This window comes from Mustela erminea, chromosome 11 (assembly GCF_009829155.1).
Source record: "Mustela erminea isolate mMusErm1 chromosome 11, mMusErm1.Pri, whole genome shotgun sequence".
Lineage (NCBI taxonomy): Eukaryota > Metazoa > Chordata > Mammalia > Carnivora > Mustelidae > Mustela > Mustela erminea.
The window spans coordinates 76,396,584-76,418,785 of NC_045624.1; the positions used below are offsets into that span (position 1 = coordinate 76,396,584).

A 22,202-nucleotide genomic window follows, 5' to 3' on the forward strand; every position below is an offset into this window, starting at 1 on the left:
AATAACACTTGACTATGAAGCAGTGGAGACATAAAAGATTTGAGTTTCTGTTACTGGGTTTTCATACTGTGATTGTCCTATACCCATTTTTTTTTATGATGCTCTGATACCCAATTTATTCTTCAGGTTTTTTGTTTTTGTTTTTTGACAGGAACTCTCAGAAAAGATCTTTTATCTAAGGAGTCATTAACATGGTCTCTTATCAAAAGCCACATATATTCAAAGAGAAGGAATGACCAAGACAGATAGCCTTCGTTCCTGAGGTAAGAGTCATGAACTCACAAAGAGGTGATAAGGATATGTATGTTTTATCTATGCTCTTTTTGTTAACCCACACATGCACACACATACACACACAGAGAAATTTGTTTTTCAGGAATAGATAAAGGAAGAGAATTGCCTTCAGAAACTGGAAGAACAAATGGAAATCCTAAATGTTACCTGCACTTAATTATTAGTCTTTGCTTTGCCTACAACAAACTTCTCTTTTTTATTTCTCAAATTGGGAGAGAGAGAGTTATATAGAGATATTTTTAAAAAGTATAGAAAATTTTTATTGCTTAGAAAATAATTCAGACATCATAAAAGTTTATATATATATATAAATGTTACCATTAAAACATGAATCTTTATTAAGAATGTTAAATTTATGCCTTGAAACAATACTATAATTATATTCTCAATTTGATGAGCTAACCTGGCAATTATGCTTGATTACTGAATTTTTCCTATTAGCATTTATTACTTAAGTAACCATGACAAACAAATACATCTTGACAACTTTTGTCTTCCTAAAATATTACCTGGTTGTAATTTAAAGTGAAAATATGACCATTGTGAAATTTCCTTAAGCAGAAAAATTCTTAGTTTATACATTAAGACTGGAAATAATTTGAGTACCTTTCCAGACCTCTGACGTACCAGTAGTTTGGTGGTGGGTTTAAAAGAAAAAAAAAGTACCATTATCTTTGTCAGAGTTACTGATATTTATAAAAGATGGTTACATATTACTGAGCCTGTGGCAAGATTCCTGTTTTTCTTAGAACACTAAATGAACTATTTAAATATTATTGAGCAAATTATACTCCTTTGGCTTTTATTAATCAACAAATAATTGATACATATTTTGCATATGCCTTTGATGTGTTCAGGTTAGTGCTTGACTAGGAATACATACGTATAAGTCATCAATTTCACTTTTTAAGATATTTAAATTTGAAGAAACAATAGTTACACATAGTAAACATTGTTGAACAGTAACATTGGTTTCTGATCATACCTATAATGATACAGTATCTATTTAAAATGTTCCAGATATTTAGACAAGGAAGATGGATCTGTTCAAACTCATCGGTCTGGTCACCCAGCCAGAAAGGGGAACAGGTGAGTCAAAGCAAAGCCATAATGACAAACAACCCGATGAATACTTTCTGAGGCAGGTAAAGTTGATTGCATTATGAGGTAAAGCCATTGCTCCAATAGATCACATTGTTCTGTCTTGTACTTTACAGTTGTGAAACTGTAAAATATTTGCCAGTAACATTTGCTATGGATATCCGTGACTAAACTCAGGAAATTTCCTTGTGTGTCGTCTTTGTCTTGGATTCCATGGTAGTGAATAACAGTATTTAAATTTTACTCTCTGAATTGCCCTAAGGCTCTGTTCCTAGTGAGTGGGTAACTAACAAATATCTGATGCTGATATACATAGGTCACTTAAAGATTAGTCAGAAGGTATTATGTGGGATAGATTTTAGACCTGATTACAAATCCGAGCAGCCCACATGAGTAGGTCAACTTTGAAAAAGATTTTGAGTCATCATGGATTTTAACCTGGATTAAAGGAGATTTAACAAATATTTTCATGGGAAGAGACTCACTGGGGACAAATGTTATTTTGCATTGAGTATTCTTGAAAGCAAATGTGGATTATGTATAATAAGAAGGAATAACACTTTGATAGATACTGCTGAATGTCCTGAGGTATTTTAAATTTTGAAACCTCTTTTAGATATTAGAGTTTTCAGACTTTTAAGGACATTTTCATCTTAAATTTTAGTTTTTTTTTTTTAAGATTTTATTTTATTTTATTTTATTTTATTTTTTTTTAAGATTTTATTTATTTATTTGAGAGAGAGACAGTGAGAGAGAGCATGAGCGAGGAGAAGGTCAGAGGGAGAAGCAGACTCCCCATGGAGCTGGGAGCCTGATGCGGGACTCGATCCCGGGACTCCGGGATCATGACCTGAGCCGAAGGCAGTTGTCCAACCAACTGAGCCACCCAGGCGTCCCAAGATTTTATTTTTGAAATTAATCTCTACACACAGTGTGTGACTTGAACTTAACAACACAAAGATCAAGAGTTACATGCTCCACCAACTGAAGTCAATGAAGCACCCCTTAAATTTTAGTATTTTAAACATATACAGATCATTATTTGTCTACAAACTAATACTGAATGCTAAGTCAGTGTTATATGAGTGTATATAATAACATCATTCATAGTCTTGATATCGTTATGGTGATTGAATTTTAGTTCACTAGCAGCATGTACGTTATTATCTTGTATTCTTAATCATTAGTGTGGGGATATGCATTAGACTACTAAGTGACTTGCTTTGGGTAAGACAGTCTAATTTTTTTTTTTTTAAACAAAAAGATTTCTATTAGCCAGACACATTACCAGAAAATATATCATGTACCTTTTAATGAGTTGCTTTTTGTTGCTATAATTAAATTGATGATAGGGTTGTAAACAAAGTGAATCATAATACTTTACAAACTCAGCCTACTACCTCTTCCTGGGAGTATGCTCCAGCATGGGCAGAAACATACATAAAGTAGATCTTTGGGCTGGAATTTCTTAATGTACAATTCTCAAAGTAAAGATCATAGACACACACACACACACACACACACACACACACACACACACACATTGATGTTTTGGAGCAGGGTGAAATAAATCTAGATTTTCCAAATCATCAGATTTATTAATCTTATAATCCTGCGCCTATCCAACACTTTTTTCTTGAAAATTTTGTAACTCTAATTGTAACTGAAAGTGAAATAGAGATGTGAGTAAACTAATACATAAGTAAATGTAAGTAGAATTGATTCACTAATACACTAAAATTTGAGAATGTTATAAATTTCAAAAGACTTCCATATATGTTAGCTTCTTCAAGACATAATAAAACTTTATCATTTGGATAGGTCTTATAATCCACTTTACAGATGACCAAACAATGATTTTAGAAGACTTACTGAAGAGTAGATAGCTAACTCATATCAGAGACAGCACTAAAAGTCCTTCTCTTGATTTCTCCTGCAGGCCTTTCTCTCTTAAAATGACTTCATGTTCATAAAGTACACTCGCCAGTTGAATATTTTCAGTTTAATAAAATTTAAAAAAGTATTTTAAGGCTGGATGGCAAATGGACGACAGCTAGTTTCATTATAGTTCTTTTAATGTGACTTAGCTTCAGTTTTTTGAAATTGTTTCAAACAGAATGTTTGCCTGTGGTAGCAGGATATAGTAAGCACTAGAAAAAATAAAACTGTTGAGTTCCAGGTCTTAAATGAAATTCTAGGACGTATTAGTTAAATGACAAATCTAAGTAATTATAAAAGAATGTGAAGATAAAAAGGATGCATTTTAAAATTTTTATTTATTTATTGAAGTATAATCAACATAGAAGATGATGCTAATTTCAGAGATGAAAAGCATAGCATAGGGAACAATGTCAAAAATATTGTAATACTGTTGTATAGTAAAAAAAAAAGACTATTTTCAAAAATAATTATCAGAATGCTACATTATGGGGGATTCCATGACATTTATTTTCATTGAAACATTTGGAAAAGTTTTCTATGAATTCCTTAAGATTAAAGCATTTAAATTTAAAATAGATAATATTATTAAGAGTATTACATATTTACCACTGATTAATCTAAGAAATGCTGACCAGTGACAGTTTTTATGGAAACTTACAGAGGTATATGATGAATTTCATCTTTATTTCTCCGTTAAAAGTTGTTCCATTTTGGATGACCTCTCTTCATAGCATTTGAATGTCTAAATAAATGGCCATGGAGGCAAGACACACAGACATACACCATCACCACCACCACCACCACCACCACAATAAAATGATGACTTCTTCTGAGGCCTTTCATTTCTGGACATAAAATCTTATGAGATTTATCACCAAGTAAGACATTAGAAGGACACCTGGTTATAAATATTTTATAAAATCAATAAATTCCTCACAGAAGAAAAGCAAGGACTCTTCTTGGATTTTAATGAAATAGCTGGCAACGTTAAGGACAGTCAACACAAAAGCTGATTTTTCCTGAAGTTTTCCATACTCTATCTATTTATTTAAAGGATTTTTATTTATTTATTTGACAGAGATCACAAATAGGCAGAGAGGCAGACAGAGAGAGAAGGGGAAACAAGCTCCCTGCTGAGAAGAGAGCCTGATGCAGGGCTCCATTCCAGGACCCTGAGATCATGACCTGAGCCAAAGGCAGAGGCTTTAACCCACTGAGCCACCCAGGGGCCCCTGAAATTTTTCATTCTTTAGAAATATTTAATCATACTTCCATTTCCAGATTTCAATAACACAATGTTAATTAAGCCATTCTATTTGCACAGTTCTATGTAGTCTATAGGATGCCTTTTTTCCTCCTGAAATACAACAGACATCCATCCACTGCTGTTTACGAATGAAAAGGTAAGCTTAATTTTAGTTGATCTATTCTAGAAGATACTGAATAACTATAAAATGCTGAGTCCAGTCCCTGCACTTTTAAAAGAAACATTTGCGAAGGATCTTATGATTTGATATTCTTAGTTGTATATATTTTCAGGACATAGGTGAAATATAGGAATGAAAATACTCAAAAATTATTAAAATACCACTTATTTTTCTCTTAGATAATTTTAGCTTCACTCACATTCCTCCCAAAGGTTTATTTATTCTGGATGCAAAAATCTTTGTGAAAGGGAACATCTTGTGTAGTACATAAGATAGAATACACATACAAGAAGGATATATAATAAATGGTTTTATGATGTCATGGTAATATAAACAACCTCTAAAAATTACATGAAATGAATCTCCTGTGTGTTTTTTAATTTCTAGAGAAAGCAAAAGATAATAAATGATTGTTTGCTTAGGGAATTGAAAAAGGAAACCTACCTGGACATTTAATAAAAACAAATTTTTTCAAGGTTTCCTTGGAATATGTTCAAAAGGTAAGATCAAGAAAAACATATCTACTAATGTATCCACTCATGTAAGCCATGGGATAGGGATGCTCCTACAATCTCTGGCTATTATCTGCCTCTATCATGTTAAAGAAAATAAGATAGTTAGAAATATAATCTTCAAAAACAACTAACCAATGTCAGAGCTGGAAAAACATTAGGAGTACAGGTGACCCTTAAACAACATGGGTGTGAACTGTTTGGGTTCACTTTATATGAGGATTTTTTTTCAGTAAACACAGTATAATACTGTAAATGTATTTTCTCTTCCTTATGATTTTTTGATAACATTTTCTTTACCTTATTTTGTTATAAGAATACATTATTTAATACCTATAACATGAAAAATGTATGTTAATTGACTGTTTTTGTCATGAGTAAGGCTTCTTGTGAACATTAGGCTATTAGTAGTTAAGTTTTGTGGAGTCAAAAGTTATACACACATTTTCGACTGCAGGGGTCAATGGCCCCTAAACCCTGCATTGTTCAGGGGTCAGCTGTACCATTTATTTTCATTGAAAATTTAAGCTTTCTCCTAGACTGTGGATTTGTAAAATAAGAAAATTTCATGGGGGGAAAGACATATTTAACTAGCGGTTTTTATGTGATAGGTTTTGTTTTGTTTTGTTTTTTGGTAGAATATGGGGAAGTTCCCTGGTTTAGGTGAAATATTTTTCAAATAATACACTTGATGTTATTCTCCACTTCCTAACCCACTTTCTTAGTAATTTGGCAGTATAACTAAGACATCATTAAATATTTATAAGTAAGTTGGTATTCCAGGTACTTTGATACTAGGAGTGATGAACTCTAAAATCAGAGGTTCACAAACTAAAGCCTGTGGCCAGATTCAGCCCACCATCTGTTTTTTGTATGCTTCATGAGCTGAGAATAGTTTTTATATTTGTAAATGGTTGAAAGAATAGAAAGTATGATATTTTTTGACACATGAAAATTATGTGAAATTCACATTTAGTACATATATGTCAGTGGAACACAGGTGTGCCATTCGTTTCATATTGTTTTTGTTGCTTTCACACTGTAATGGTATACTAGAATAGTTGTCAGAGAGACCACACGATCTGCAAAGCCTAAAATATTTACTTAAGATGTTTGATATCTAGTCCTTTCCTGAAATGTCTGCTGGTCCCTGCTCTCTCTGGATTCTAGAAATAATTACTGCCATCTCTTGGAAAAGGGGTTGAAAATTAATGTAACGTCTTTAAGATAAAAACTGCTAAAGAAATAGATGGAGTTCTTAAATGGACCTAGAATAAAAAGGGTTTTAGTATTCTCCTTAGTCTAAAATTATTCGTAGCTTGATTTCGGTCTAATGAAATTAAATACTTCCTTGAAGAAAACATTTTATCATCTGAAAAAGTCAGAACATCTGAAAACTGAAATCCAGTGTTTCTGGTACAACCCAGTTCTTAGCTGTTGGCTACAGGCATTTTCAGTGCCTGCCTGGTCCCACCACTTCAGTTTGGGATTTTTGCAGTAACCCTTTGGAAACAGTGAACTCCCTGAAGAAAAGGGGAATGGAGGCCTGCGCAAGAGCTAGAGAGTATTTCTCTGGCAGAAACAACCAGGGATCTCGGAAGACGACACGAGTTTTACGTGAGATACGAGGTGACCTATAATTCACACTGACATGCTTCCCTGGATGACGGGTTAGTGGAAACATCACTGAAGCAGAAAGAGAAGACTCCATCTAGTAACAAAGATAATGATTCTTAATATGTATTCTATTGCTCCTGTATAAATTTTAATTATGGTCCTGCAGTCTTAACACTGACTAAAAAAGTTGCATCAGTGACTTTATATGAAAATGGATGGCTTTGCTTCGTGTAGCTCCTTCAGGCACAAATAGAATGGATAGCAAAATACATCTGATACGAGTTAGCATTTCAAAGCAGACTCCAGTTATAGAGAGTTCCCTATTACTATAGGTGTTGCCAATAAGATGGATGAACTGTTGGTGGGTAGTTTTGCTTAGAAAATTTAGGGGTGAGGTGCCTGGCTGGCTAAGTCTGTAAAGCATGTGGCTCTTGATGTACAGTGAGTTCGAGCCCTCTACTGGGGGTAGAGTTTATTTAAGAACAAAACAAAAAATAAAAACAGAAATTAGGCATCACTGGAATTGTTAAATTAGATGTTGAATTATGGGGTTTTTCTAATTCAGAGACACTATAATTCCCTGTTGGGTTATGTGAGTAATCAGTTAATGATGGAAATACACACATGTGTGAAGATGTGTATATGGATATATATTAGTTATTTTTCATCTATATTGGGTTGAACCATAACAACACATATATAGAGAAGGATGTTGGACATGATGTGCAAGAGAATTCCCTGTTTTATACTTAAGGAAGATGAGTCTGTGGCTCCTCAGATGATGGCAGCATGTTACTGTCCAGTATGTTGTCTAGAACTAGAGCTTTTTAAATTCCAGTTACTGTTTTCCTCTCCCTCCCCTTTCTCCTCCTCCTTCTCCTTCACATTTCTTCCTTTTCCTATCATGTCATATTTAATGGCTTTTAAGTAACTGAAAAATATTTTACTCAGGCTACCATTTCACATTTTTTTAAAATTTGAAAATTAGACCAATTAATAATTCATCAGTCTATCATGAATTATTTTCCCTACTAGGTGAATGACATTGTGCTACTTTGAAATAAAGAAAGTGAACAAGGCAAAAAACCAGTACCTGCTCTCTAGATATAATCAGAATCCCCTATTAATTTTATCAAGTACAGATGAAAAGCACTGAAAATATTTGAAATCAGAGCCAAGATTTCTGAGTATATTGAAATTCACAAAAATGAAAATACTGTAAATTAGAGCCTATGCATTACAACTGAAGTATATGAAGGAAAATTTGTTGTCTTAAAAGCCTATCAGGCAAGAAAAAAATCAATGTATTAAAAACTGAATTAAATGAAGTAGGTAAAGAATGATGTAAATTTAAGAAAGTCTTAAAAATGGTAATTAGAATTCAAAAGAGCAGCAATTAATAAAGCAGAAGAATTGTAGAACTGAAAATATTTGAGTGGTGATCATTCAATAGTAAATCTTATAGACCTTTTTATACTTATAGATTCTATTACATTTTATAGTTCAGACACTCAGACTTAACACTGTTGAATGTTGGTATTCTACTTTGAACTTTTATTTTTTTAATTTATTTTTTATTATTTTATTTTATCTTTTTTATTAAATTCAATTAGCCAACAAATAGTACATCATAGTGATTTATTAGTTGCATATAATACCCAGTGCTCATCAGATCACATGCTTTTACTATAGTAAGAGGAATGACATATAGATAGACAAGTTCCTATCCCTGGTGTCATAAGTACATTTGTGGTCACAGAATTTTTCCACAACTATGTAATTATTTAGAACTTTGATTTTTTTTTAAATCAAACAGATTTTATTTATTTATTTACATATTTAAAAATGTATAGTTCTGAAACAAGTTTTTCTTTTTTTTTTTTAAAATTCTGATAGACCTAACAAGTCTTTTAGAAGAAAGACACATTTCTAATATTACAAATTGGAAGGCCGTTGTCCAATATCTCCTTCAGAATCATTCTTGGAATTATTAAAAAGTGATCTATACCCAAATGCTCTTTGCACATAATCACAATGTTCTTTCATATCCCAGAGTTGTTTTTTTAATATTTACCTTTTTAATGTCATTACAATGTCATTTTCATATTCCTTGTGTTTGAGTTATTATTGTTCTCTCAGAGTTGACTGTGTATGAATATTTAAAAACAAAACAAAACAAAAAGCCCAAAATAAATCAATACTAAATTTTTCAAAGAAGAAAATTCTATCAGTGGTTGTGTAACAATGGAGTATTTACAAAGACATAATTATACAATATTAATGAGACATTTAGAGTCTGAATAAAAGTTATTGGGGTGCCTGGGTGGCTCAATGGGTTAAAGCCTCTGCCTTTAGCTCAGGTCATGATGCCAGGACCCTGGGATCCAGCCAGCTTTGGGCTCTCTGCTCAGCGGGAGCCTGCTTCCCCCTCTTTCTCTCTGCCTGCCTCTCTGCCTACTTGTAATCTCCGTCTGCCAAATAAATAAATAAATCTTAATAAAAAAAGAATGAAAAAAAGTTATTGATATTATTTTACAGTTGCAAGTAACGTTTAAAATACTTGCCCTGGTTAATTTATTACAAATAAAGTAATAGTGGTTGGGTACTTACTCTGTACCAAGTATTATGCCAACTGATTATATTCAATATCTTATTTAACCTTCAGAACAATTTTATAATATCCCTTTTATACAGGAGTAAACAGATACAGAATGTTTCAGCTCCTTGCTAAATATCACTTACTTAGTAAGTGGTAGAGCCAGAATTCAAATCTAGGAACTCTGATTTGTAATCATCGTACTTAATCACTATGGTTTACTTTCTGTTAAAACTTCTCATTTTAAACATTTTAAAGTGTTTCTCCCCAAATTTACATTTTCCCCTGAAAACAATATTTAATTGATGTTTATTCTTTTTTTCCTAAGGTTATATTTATTTATTTATTTGAGGTGGAGAGAGAGAGAGAAAGTTGAGGGGTGGGTAGAGGGAGGGACTAAGGGAGAGGGAGAAGCAGGCTATCTGCTGAGCAGGGAGCCCCAGGTGGGGCTGGATCCCAGGACCCTGAGATCCTGACCTGAGCCCCAGGCAGATGCTTTACCAACAGAGACACCCAAGCGTCCCAATGCTTATTCTTTTTCACTTTTTGAGCATGAAATCAGCTCACTTACTTCCTGTTATGACCTTAATGATTTCCAGTGTTATCCCTTTCTTGAGTCTAAAGACAAAGATTTAATTTTTTTAACCTTTTGATAAAACTGGATCGTCTTTTGTCTTGTGTCCTGTTGTTACACAGATGCGCCGCTTGAGGATACCGCACCTCCACCTTACCTACTTGTGGCTTGGCAACAGACATTTATGAAACAGTAAAAGCACTTTTTAAAGAGTGCCAGTTCCCTATAATTAGATTATCTCTCTTCCTTCGAGTATTTCCCTTTTATGACCTTGATTTTTATCTGAACGAATTTTTACAATTTGTAATTTTAGTGTGTATTTACATTAGTCCATTTGGAGAAAAATTTGTTCAAAACTTGGCCTCTTTCAATCTTCTTTCAGTATTTCTTTTCTGGCAGGAATCTGATGTGATCATTCTTTTCTTTGACTTAAGTTTTTTTTTTTTTTTTTTTCCCTTTCAAATTGTTGAAAAATTTCAGCTGTCTTTTCTTCTTTCCTCAGAGTTATTTTATTTTATTTTATTTTTTTATGCTACTTCTTCCTTACTTGACTCCACTCCTTTAATGTTCTGGAATAGTTTTCCCATTCGCTTTGTTATTATTTTTAGAGTTTGGTTGTTTAACATTCCATTTCCTCTTTTTCCTCTCTCTCTAATTTCTCCCTTTTTTTTTTCTTTTGCATTTTTGCATTGCTTTCTTTTTCCTTGCTTTGCATGATGCATCTCATTGATGTTTTTCTTTCCTTACCACTATTAACAGACATCTTTCATCCTTTTGGATGAATCAAGAAAAATAAGGGAAGAAAAATAGCATCAAGAAAACTTCATCTCAACAATTCTGTTTTTCTCAGTTCTTATTATTCCTTCTATGTTTTTAATGACCGTGTCTCCTTATTTCAGATAATAGTTTTGAACTAATACTCCTGTTGTCATAAATTACCCAGCAAACTTAATGAAGCACATTTATCTGTGCACCTTAGAAAGAAAAAAAGAAATAACAAACGTACCCCAAAAGGGTCTTTGTCTTTTTCTATGTACTTAGGAAGATTCTGTGACAGATTTTCCTTTATCTTGAAATGATATTCTTTATTCTTTGTTTTCTTCATCTTCCAGGATTTTTCCTACAATGATAATGCATTTTAGGGAAGGGTTTGGCAGCTAACAGATCCATTCTGTTACAGCAAAGGCCACTGGAATTTTGTTATCTTCAGAGCTACTCAAAAGTGAATCAGCTGAAAGTTGAGGCTAGCAAACATTTTTTTTTTTTTAATTGCTGTTTTCATTCTGAAAGTATGTGGAAGAGGACAGGCTTCTTTCCCACCAATGTGAATTTTTTTCAAGCTAGTATAGATGCTTTGAAGGAGTGGAGCACCAGCTTTAATTTGTTGGTGCTGCTACTGCGTGGACCCTAGGTTCCTATCCATAGTTGTCCCTCATACTTCTGTGTTCCCTCTGCATATACCATGTGTGCTAGAAATAGAGTTGGTGCTCTCAATGATAAATTAATGAAGAAACCAGTAATACAAGTCCTAGAGTGGAAGTATCCTCCTCCGTGGATGGATAATGATGGGGCAGGGTGTACTCTGCTTATATAGTGCTTGAGAAATAATAATAACAGAATAATAATAGTCCTAACAATGATTTTTAAAAAACCTGACATCTATTTAATACCTCCTTAACTTCTGCTTTGTATCAAGGATCAACTAGTAATACTAACAATAATAATCATAATAACAACAATAAAGTGAATAAGTATTGAAAAGCTACCATGAACAAGGTTTTGTACTAAGTTCTTTATAGCATTTTCTTTCTTAATCTTTATAAAAATCCTATGGGGTTTTTAGAAAAAAAAATTGGCTATAGTTGAGTAACTTGCCCAAGGTCACATTGCTGGTAAATATTTGAGAAAATTTTCTATTCATCCTTTTGTGAAAAATTCCAGAGAAAATTTTTCAATTCCTCAATATTATTCAGTACCTGCTGAATATTAACTACTGTATGTCAGCATTGCAAGATGTCTTTTTTCCCTTCCTCCAACTGTGGGGGTATTGGTAATCCCAGTTTTTCCATACATTTCAATTATTGAATAAGACAAAATTTTGGAACTCTGTGTGAGAGAAGGGTAAAAACTATTGTAAGCCCTGAACATTGTATAAATTCTTTCATATGTTGCTCCCTGCCCCAATCTCCTTAACAGTCTGTGTACACAAGTCAGGCAGATGAACCAGCTTCTCCAGTTTGTTTGAATCATAATTGTCTTTAGATTAAAAAAAATCTGTATTTTAGGATTCTAGGTGCTATAAGTGCTGTTATTTGATTACATTTTAACTTAACATAATGTATCATCTAAGAAAGTAATAGCTACACTATTGCTAGCAGGAAATCAGTTACAGAATTACACAGAAGCAGTATAATAGCTCTACAGAGTATGAAGAAAACAAACAAATCAGGAAAGGATAATCAATTTTCTGTACTGTGAAAAGCTAACATTGTTCTAATAAATAAAAATTTCTTGCTCTTACTTTTTATGCTGTAGTACTATGACACACTTGGTTTGTTTTTGCGATTCATTCTAAAGTGATAGTATTGCCATTAGAAGTTGTGTAAAATAGTAACAGTTTAAAGTTCATTTTCATAAAGGTAATTAAACTTCATCACTTGTTGATGCAACAAACTAAGCAGTAAACGAAAAAGAAAGGCCCCAAACACAATTTTTTTAATTCAAAATAATGTAACATTAGCATTTTCTGCAGCGAGGAATTGTACAAGTAAAATATATGAAATTAATCATGTTTAGATAATAAAACAAAAAACCAGAAAATAACAGTTTTATTTCTTCCTGGTTACAGAGCTAGCAGGACATTAGTGAAGATAGTCACAGTCATGCTATCATTAGCTTGTACTTACTTTGGATAAATTATCAAAGATGTGAGAAGGATGCACTCTTTAAATGCTTCAATTCAGGACAAATTACATCCCTTGGAGAAGGTGAGATAGTTCATAAATTTCTAACTCTGGCTTATTCCATAAAGTATAGAGAAAGAATGGCATGTAGTTTGTTACCTAATAAAACTTTATTTTAGGTTTGTGGATTCCCAGTTAAAATTTGACATGGAGGGATTGAGTTTAAGTTGCTCTCATTGTCAGTTAATGCAAACTTCAATTTTTTTCTTTTCTTTTTTGGGCAGGGGGGAGAGAGAGAGAGTGAGAGAGAGAGAGAGAGAGAGAAAGAGAACTTAAGCAGGTTCCATGTCCAGCACAAGGCCCAAAGTGAGGGTTAATCCCACAACTTGAGACCATGACCTGAGCCAAAATCAAGAACTGGACACCCAACCAACTGTGCCACCCAGTCACCCCACAAACATCAACTTTTATACAAAGAAGAAATATATGTAATACACAGTTACATTGAGAAACCTAATCTAAAGCTTACCTTTTAATATAGCTTTTACAAAATAAGCACAAAATATAATGAAGTTCCTCTTTGAAAATACCACATACACATACACATACACACATGTACTTTATAGTCAGCATTTAAAAAAAACATTGTACAGTGACTAAAAGACGTACCTGAAACTACTATTGTTTCAATAACTACTACACAGTATTCATTTCATAAATGAAGTGGAAAGACTTCAAAGGCATGTGGGCTTATGTTCTACATACATAGAAGTACTAGATTATTCTATCAGTCAGTAATGATCGTGATGATGGTGAGTAAGACTCCATGTTTGTAAATGATTATTTGAACTACAGACGACATGTTTGTGCAAGTTTTTGTGATTTAAAGACATGAATTAATCATCCAAGGAGTTAACATTGTACAAGCCTGTTTAAATTACTTAACTTTAGGCATCTCTGTAAATTGTTTTCAGTGGGTTTAAATAGAACAACATCTCACAGATTCTAAAGTGTGTTAATTGTTTTGGGAAGCCTAGACACTAAATCCGCAGGGAAAGAAACCTTACCTAACTTCAGAGAAAGAAGAATAGAATATCTTGTGCTTTTTAAAAAAAAAAAAAAAAGAGAGAGAGAGAGACTATTTTTTAAAATTCGTTTTAGGTTCACGTCAAAACTGGGTGAAAGGTATAGATGTCTTCCATCCCAGGGTTTAGAAAAATACAGAAGCATTCTTTGTATATTTTGATAATAATGTTTTATTAGATGTGTCTTTTGCAAATACATTTTTTCAGTCTGTTGGTTGTCTTTTCATTCTCTTCACATTATCTTTTGGGAAGAAATGGAATATTTTGCTTTTAATCATTACATCCCCCCAAATCATATCTTCTTTAATCTTTTCTTGGCTGTATCATGGGTTAACTTTTCATTGCCTCTCTACTGGCTCAAATATTTTGTCTGGAAAAAATATAATGATCTTTTTTAATTCTTGGGTGTATAGAGAGAGAAGAGACAAAAGGAGAGAGAAAAAAGAGAGAGGGGAAGAAGAGAGAATTAGGAAGAAGACAAGAAAGCACATCAAAATATTAGTAGTCATTCTGACTTACGTTATTGGTTATTTTAAAATTATCTATTTGGTTTTCTGTATTTTTCTAAATTTCTACAATAAATATAATTATTATAGAGAAAAATAAAATGAAAGCATTCTGGAAAAAGAAGGCAGAATTTAAAGCATATTTTAAATCTGGAGAATAAGGAGAAAGTTATTATATATCATTGATGTCCAATAGAAATGTAATGTGAGCAAACACATGTAATTTTAAATTTTCTAGCAGCCACATTAAAGATGTAAGAAGAAACAGATGAGATTAGTTTTTAAGAATATAACTTGCTTAAGGGCACCTGGGTGGCTCAGTCAGTTAAGCGTCAGTTAAATTCAGTCAGTTAAACCATCTTAGGGTTGTGAGATCAAGCCCTTTGTTTTTTCTCTTGGTTTTGGCTCAGGTCATGATCTCAGGGTTGTGGGATTGGCCCTGCATGGGGCTTCCTGCTCAGTGGGGAGTATACTTGAAGATTCTCTCCCTCATTCCCTCTCCACTCAGTTGTGTGCTTACACTCTCTCTCTTGGATAGATGAATAAATCTTTAAAAAATATAACTTATTTAACCAGATATACCGAAGTACTATTATTTTAATATTTAATGTATAATCAACAATTTATTAAGATATTTTACAAATTTTCCTTTTTGGTGGTAAGTCTTTGAAATTGAGAGTGTATTTCTATACTTACAGCACATGTCAATTTGGACCATACATTAACATCGGAAATACATGACGTATATTTAGATTTCATAATATTTGCATTTGTAAAAGTAAGTTCACCTACCAAAGTTATCTTGAACAGATTTAAAAAATTTCAAATAAGTGAATCAAGTACCAAGAAATAATTTACCGAGCACCTGGGTGGCTCAGTCAGTTAAGCATCTGCCTCTGGCTCAGATCATGATACCAGGGTCCTGAGATTGAGTCCCACTTTGGGGTCCCTGCTTAGAAGGGAGTCTGTCTCTCCTTTTCTCTCTACCCTTCCCCCTCCACTCATGCTCTCTCTCTCTTTCACTTGTTCTCTTAAATAAAAAAATAAATTCTTTAAAAAATAATTTTCCTTCAATATTAATGTCCACATTGACAATACTCATTCATTTCTTTAGAAATGATTTGACTAAAGAAACACAAATGACTATCAAAGTACATTTTTCTAAATTAAGAAAATTCACTAACTTTTGTGTCAGCTTAATACATTAACTTCAAAACATTGCACAAGGTAAAAAGAAAAACTAAACAATGTCAATAAACTATCAAATTTTTCAGTATTTTGGCAGCCAATTTACATAATTCTGTCAATTTCAATCAAGTTTTCTTCATATTGGTTCATGTTAGGAAAATATATTAAAGCATTTTTGTTGATTTCTACTATGGGGAATTTCAATTTCAACATAAATTCATGTAGTTCAACTTTTCCTTTCCTTGGAACTTCAAGTTTAGCTCATTTGTATGCACTGTGATATTAGTGACAAAATTAAATTGCACAGCCACTTTTTTCTTCCATTATTGAATGGAATTTCTTTTGTTTCAAGAAATCTTGAAGTGAAGTTAATAGAACAACAGCTCTTTGTAAACGTGTTTGGAATTCAACCAATAAGCAATGGCAAGAAAGCCAAACCAAATTAAACCAAAAAAAAATAAGATAACTAAATTATTTATATTGTATATCATTTCATAGTTTTGCACACTAAAATTATTCATAGCATTTGTACACACACATCTATTGTGTATCTAGAGATTATTGACACTATTTTAGAAAATCAAGCACAGATATTTTCAGTAGGTATCATGCAGTAGAATAAAACAATACAGGAAAACAATTTGTTGTCTTAAAATTCCAGTAGATTGAAAGTTTGACTTACTATTACTGGAATACTGGTCATTACTATAGAAAGAAAATACTTCATATTTAGCTGTAATTATTCTTGACAGATATAAGTGATTCAGAAATATTCCACAGCTTAGAGGCTCAGTCAATTAAGCGTCTAACTCTTGATTTCTGCTTGGGTCCTAATCTCAGAGTTCTGATCTCAGGGTTGTGAGATCAAGACCTATGTGTGGCTCTGAACTCTGGGTAGATCCTCCTAAGATTTTCACACTTCCTCTGCCTCCTCCCCCAACCAGCTCACCTGCATGTGCTCTTTCTCTTAAAAAAAAAAAAAATTAATAATAATAATACTATTCCACAGCTTTGATTTTTTTGGGCTGTGAGTTAACAATTTATTTACTTATTTTTAGGTAAATGGAAAATGCATTGAGCCAAACCCATCCTAAAATAGTTATTGGTATGTCTTACACTGAATAATTCAACTAAAGCTAAAAAAATAGTGCTCATAATTTTTCAAATTTTGAATCAATAGATTTTTATAAAATAAGTATCTGGTGACTTAATTGAGATCTTCTACTTTCATAAAATATCTTCTCTAGTCTTATAATTTCCTTACAAATTTTCTGTAGCTAATACAATAATTTCTCTTACCATCTTGCTAAGAATGATTTGTTTGATTTGCAGCACTTCGAGCCATTCTATATATTGCCAAACTCATAAACTCAAATTTTGTTTAAAATTATTAAAATTTTTCTTACATTTAATTCTGATTTTAGTGGTTATTTTTTGAATTTGGAAAGGAAACATCAAATTACTTATATTTTTGCTAAAAAATTCTTCTAATATTGTCTAATTTGTGACATTTAGTTTTAATGTGCAAAGTTTTTGTTCTGATATAGCAAATTGCAATTGACATTCATTGTAGACTTGTAACATACCTTCTTCCAGGTTTTTTTAAATTTACTGTTCCTATCATAGTACAGAATTCTGAATCTTCTTTTAATTCTGGCATCAATAATGAGCCTATATTCTAAATTTGAAGATATGTTCAGTTTTATTTTTATGCTATAAAAATAATTTAATTGTACCCTAATTGAAATTATAATGAACAATATAATTATCAAATAGATTTCACACAAGTATCACTTGAACTCATGCTGACCGAATACAATATTCAAATAAACACATGATAATATTATATTGCTGCTTAGAAGAATATTTAAATTAGCACCTGTCTTAATGAAATCTTTTTTTTCTTTTAGATTTTATTTATTTATTTGACAGAGAGAGAGATCACAAGTAGGCAGAGAGACAGGCAGAGAGAGGGGAAGCAGGCTCCCTGCTGAACAGAGAGCCCAATGTGGGACTCAATCCCAGGACCCTGAGATCATGACCTGAGCCGAAGGTAGAGGCTTAACCCACTGAGCCAGCCAGGTGCCCTTGAAATCTTTTTGATGATATAGTTTTTTAATCTTTGAACTATGTATATAAATCATGGTTTTGAGCACATATGTTGTACCTACAGTGGTTTTATTTCCCTTTGCTTATTTACTGTATATATTCATTATTTCCTAAGAATGCAAGTACTCATCTACTTTTAGTATAATTTTTCCATCTGTTAAGTAAGCATAGCAATACTGTTATCTACCTCATAGGGTTAAAGGGTGTAGTGAACATAAACTACTTAGAACAGTACCGGCCACAGGGAAAATATCCAATGAACATTATGTATGTTTAAATTACAGTAGTCATGGGTGCCTGGGTGGCTCAGTTGGTTAGGTGACTGCCTTTGGCTCAGGTCATGATCCTGGAGTCTCTGGATAGAGTCCCACATTGGGCTTCCTGCTCGGCGGAGAGTCGGCTTCTCCCTCTGACTCTCCCCCTTCTCATGCTCTCTCTCTCTCTGATGCTCTCTCTCAAATAAATATATAAAATCTTAAAACAAATTACAGTAGTCATTCTTATCAATTATCATTATTGTTGCCAAAGACAACAGTCAAAATGCCTTTACATTTGGTGCCATTACCTACCTCTAATATCTTCCTTTCTCTTTTGTTTTTATTTTTCAGAAGGGTTGAAAGCAAACTAATTCTAATTGCTCTTTGAATAACATTACATGGTTCTGAGCGAAGAACTGAGGATTCCCTTTATGATCACAGAACATGTGTCTTTTTCTTTCCTAGTCTCTTCACTTTTATTTTAGGGCATGTTGCAGATAGGGGAGAGGAGTAGCCAAGGAATGATAAGAGGGTAGCTGGGGACCATTTCCTACCAGGAGCTTTCAGGCTCATTTGAAAGCATCAGCAACTTTCAGGCACACTTGGAGGTCAGAAAAACATGTGCCTACAACATGCCCAGTTTCAGAAATACTTTGAGATAACTGATGTTACTTGGTAAGTGTCTTTCAAATAGATGAAATGTTGCTGCATTCTGATACTCAAGTGCAGTTAATATATGGTATGTTTCCTATTCAGAAATAGTCATAGGTTTCTCATAAGCATAATAGAAAAACCTGGGAACAACTAAAATGTTCAAAAGATAAGAAATGGATAAATATTAATGCATAATGTTCAGACATTGGCATGCTAAGAGTGCATTAATATGTTTTAGATTCATATTTGTTGGTAGAGGAAGATGTGCATGATATATTCTTTAATGAAAGAAATATTAAAGTAATATATAGAGTATGATTTAATTTATAATAAAGATATATTATGTGTAGAAAAGTATGAAAGGCCATATACCAAACTGTCAACAGTAGATATTTCTGGATGGTGGTATTAAAGGTGATTTTTTTATTTCTAATTATTATACAATAGCTATATATTGCTTGCATAGTAAAATAATTCATTATGAAAGGGAGCATTTACAGAAAACTTCTATAAAATTCTCTTTGTTTCTTTTGGTCTTCTACAGTTTTCTTTAGAATTAGGTTTTCTTCTAAGATAATTTAGAATTAGTTTCAGAATACTAATTTAGTTTGTAGGAGAGGAATTTCTTAATAAGACTTGAAAAATGCTGGGCTAATAATCTGGGTGGTTGAGTAGTTTAGATTTGAAACAAGTGATTTTTAAAATGTGCAAGGTTGCTATCACTTGGTGCCTTTTACTTTATCATGGTTTTTGGCCAAATATATACTTTTGGTGTTTTCTGACTAATATCCTCAAATAAATATACTCTTGTAGTAAGGTGATTGATAAAAGGTGCAGTTTGATAAAATTCCAGAGAGCTTGGAAACTCAGAGAGAGTTTATTAAGAGATATTAAGAATATAATTTTAATATATATAATATATATAACATATTATATATATTATATAATATTGTATATTACAATAGATAATATAATATTTTCCATCATAATATTTATATATAAATTTAATTTAATATATAATATATAATAATTTATGTATTATATAATATATAATTTATATATAACAATATATAATATAATGTATATCTTATAAATATAAGAGATAATTAACTGCTCATATGATATCATTTTGGGGACCGTGAGAAGTTTCTCTGCCACCCAGACTATTTTGGTGATGCCTTAAATTCCTTCATTATAGAACAAAGAATTTTATTCCAGCAGGATTTCAGACTTGGTAGTTTCAAACTAAATTTAAGATCAGGGGCAAATGGCTCACAGTAGACCCTTTTTGGGTGTTAACCATTGGGAGGGATAGAGGTTGGGGATAGGGCATAGAAGTGTCCATGGAAGCAAGAACAAGGCATAGAAACAAGGTTAGGTGGGGAGATGGAAGGTTTCTCACCCCAAACTTTCCCTAGTTCACATTTTTTTCCTGGGTCCTCTCCAGTGTCTCCTCAAGCTGGGCACAAAGAGAGCTTTGGGAAAAAAATTTACATTGTAATTTTTCATTAACCTCTGTTTCTTCACAGAGCTTAACAAACCATCAAGCTTTTTCTTTCCCACAAACAACACAGTACACCCTCCATAAGTCAGTATGGTGGAGCATGGATAACCAGAGAAAGACCACTCCACCCTCTTGCCCTACATCGACAGTTCTGTGTATCGCCTGTTGAATCATGTTTTCTGAAATAAATAAATAAATAAATAAATAAATTTATTTTTATTAAACAATAAAAGAATGTAATTGAGGTGGGATAGGAAGGTATCCTCCGGAAGTTATAAGACTGGGGTGTGGGAGAATGCGGAGCTTAATTGCTCACTTGTTAAAAGGAATCTACTGGGTGTCCTGCCTCAGACTTTACTTGTGGCTATGGAGCACATAACAGAGTTCACAGATGCACCGTTGGTTGTAGATCACTGAAACTGAGAAAAACGCTGGGAACATTACCTTAATACTTGTTGCATGCCTGTGGTCAGGTTTACTCGGAAGAGGCATTAAAATTGTAGGAGACATCTTTTGATTTTGCCTGTCACCCTTTACTCTTACTTTGGTAATGGCATCCTGCCTTTTAGGAATTTCCCACCTACGTTTCAGGGGTCATGATGGACCTGTTAAGCACAAGCATTGCATTTCCCATGTCCCCCACTACCTGGTCCCGTTGGCCCAAGAATGCATGGGAACTAAGCGAGGCCAGTCAGACTCTCGGGATTTTGAGTCTTGTGCAGAGTTGGAATTGAGTCATTCTGATGGTAGAGCCTCAGAGTTATTTCCTTTGATATTGATACTTTCCCTTGATATCTTTCCTCAAAGCTATTTCTGAGTAAGGTCTCCAGAGGAGTCCTGGTTCCTGTCCTCTTCTGGGTTTGGTGGCCCAAGTGGTTTTCTGATTAGTGGGCTACAGTGAGTAACTAATTATTCTAGTAGATTAAAAAACTAAGTTAACCAGAATTGTTTTTTAAGTTAAAATTGACTTCTGAATGGCTGCATAATTGGATCACTGGTAGCATCTCATCTTTTCACAAAGAACCAAAAAACTTCCATTCTGAAACCAGGCCAGCACTCCCAACAGAATCATCAATCTAAAGAGCTGCACGGGATGGGCAAAAGGAGAAAAATGTAAACATGAAATCCAACAGGAGAAGACAGCAGAAGGGTGTTAAATCTTTATTGAGGAAACTTCCTGAATCTTGGAATCTAGCCAAGGATATCTTTTAAGTTGACCTGTGGCTTCTCGCAGCCCAAGGGAATTGCTGTATTGGCTGCTATTGATCTGCTCAGGTAATACCCTTCACTTAAGTCTCACTCTACTACTGAATTTCTCAAGTTTTTCACTCTCCTACTTGCCTTCCCTCTTTACCCTTTATTCCTTTGCTCGGGCAGTTCTCCTGTATGGATTCCATTTCTCACTTTGCCCAATGAGATACCCATCTTGGGATATGTATCTCATCTAGGAAGGCTTCTCTTTTCTTTCTTTCTTTCTTTTTTTTTTTTTTTTACAAACATACAATGTATTATTAGCCCCAGGGTCTATGAATCAGACCCCAGGTCTGTGAATCGCCAGGTTTACACACTTCACAGCACTCACCATAGCACATACCCTCCCCAATGTCCATAACCCCACCATCCTCTTCCTCCCCCCTCCCCCTGGCCACCCTCAGTTTGTTTTGTGACATTAAGAGTCTCTTATAGTTTGTCTCCCTCCCGAGCCCATCTTGTTTCATTTATTCTTTTAGGTATCTTTATTCTTTAGTATCTTTAGGGTAAACACCCAGTAGTGCAATTGTTGGGTCATAAGGTAGCTCTATTTTCAACTTTTTGAGGAACCTCCACCCTGTTTTCCAGAGTGGTTGCACCAGCTTGCATTCCCACCAACAGTGTAGGAGGGTTCCCCTTTCTCCACATCTTCACCAGCATCTGTCATTTGGGAATCCTTTTCT

At 33.4% G+C, this 22,202-nt stretch overlaps 1 long non-coding RNA gene across 1 annotated transcript in view; it reads left to right on the forward strand.

Annotated features, from left to right (window-relative positions):
• Positions 1 to 203, forward strand: part of LOC116569024 — a 37,386-nt gene extending 37,183 nt beyond the window's left edge. The window contains exon 4 of the long non-coding RNA XR_004276822.1: positions 152 to 203. This is a non-coding gene — a long non-coding RNA (uncharacterized LOC116569024). The remainder of the gene's footprint in view (positions 1 to 151) is intronic.
• Positions 204 to 22,202: the final 21,999 nt, after the last annotated feature.